This window comes from Doryrhamphus excisus, unplaced genomic scaffold, assembly GCF_030265055.1.
Source record: "Doryrhamphus excisus isolate RoL2022-K1 unplaced genomic scaffold, RoL_Dexc_1.0 HiC_scaffold_46, whole genome shotgun sequence".
In the NCBI taxonomy this organism is placed as follows: Eukaryota; Metazoa; Chordata; class Actinopteri; order Syngnathiformes; family Syngnathidae; genus Doryrhamphus; species Doryrhamphus excisus.
In genome coordinates, this window is record NW_026652259.1 from 27,501 (window position 1) to 28,905 (window position 1,405).

Consider the following 1,405-nt stretch of genomic DNA (forward strand, 5'->3'; position numbering starts at 1 on the left):
AAAAGTGTATCCGGCGGGCCTGGAGCCACGAGGCGGCCTTAAAGTGCTGGGAAATGCGACGTGGAGTGGCGCTGTCCAGCCTTTAAAAGTGTATCCGACAGGCCTGCAGCCCCGAGGCGGCTTTAAATTGCTGGGAATTGGGACGTGGAGTGGCGCTGCGACGTGGAGTGTCGCTGTCCAGCCTTCGGTGCTGAACCGCAAGCCCGCCGAGCGAATGAACACGACGCACGGACGGCCGGTGGCACGTCATAGAGCGGTTTAAAATACAAGAGGGACGGCCGGAAGCCCCTCCGGCCCCGCTGTAAAGTGTGTGAAAACGAGGGCGGGACCCCCGGCGCCCTAAAGCGGCTCGGCGTTGCGAGGAGAGCCGCTGCAAAGTGTGTGAATTTCACGCGGGAGGCTGGCGGCTCGCTGCCCGCGCTGCCCTGCTTTGAAACACGCCGCAAAGTGTATTAAATGAGGGCGGGAGGAAGGCCGCTCGCTGCCCGCGCTGCCCTGCTTTGAAACACGCCGCAAAGTGTATTAAATGAGGGCGGGAGGAAGGCCGCTCGCTGCCCGCGCTGCCCTGCTTTGAAACACGCCGCAAAGTGTATTAAATGAGGGCGGGAGGAAGGCCGCTCGCTGCCCGCGCTGCCCGGCTTTGAAACACGCCGCAAAGTGTATTAAATGAGGGCGGGAGGAAGGCCGCTCGCTGCCCGCGCTGCCCTGCATTGAAACACGCCGCAAAATGTATTAAATGAGGGCGGGAGGAAGGCCGCTCGCTGCCCGCGCTGCCCTGCTTTGAAACACGCCGCAAAGTGTATTAAATGAGGGCGGGAGGAAGGCCGCTCGCTGCCCGCGCTGCCCGGCTTTGAAACACGCCGCAAAGTGTATTAAATGAGGGCGGGAGGAAGGCCGCTCGCTGCCCGCGCTGCCCTGCATTGAAACACGCCGCAAAGTGTATTAAATGAGGGCGGGAGGAAGGCCGCTCGCTGCCCGCGCTGCCCTGCTTTGAAACACGCCGCAAAGTGTATTAAATGAGGGCGGGAGGAAGGCCGCTCGCTGCCCGCGCTGCCCGGCTTTGAAACACGCCGCAAAGTGTATTAAATGAGGGCGGGAGGAAGGCCGCTCGCTGCCCGCGCTGCCCTGCATTGAAACACGCCGCAAAGTGTATTAAATGAGGGCGGGAGGAAAACCGCTCGCTGCCCGCGCTGCCCTGCTTTGAAACACGCCGCAAAGTGTATTAAATGAGGGCGGGAGGAAGGCCGCTCGCTCGGTCGGGGGGGGGGGGGGGGGGGTGTTTGAAAATATGACAGAGTGTCAAATGAATGGCGGTCAATGGGGGAAAAATGTTTGAAAATATGACAGAGTGTCAAATGAATGGCGGTCAATGGGGGAAAAATGTTTGAAAATATGACAGAGTGTC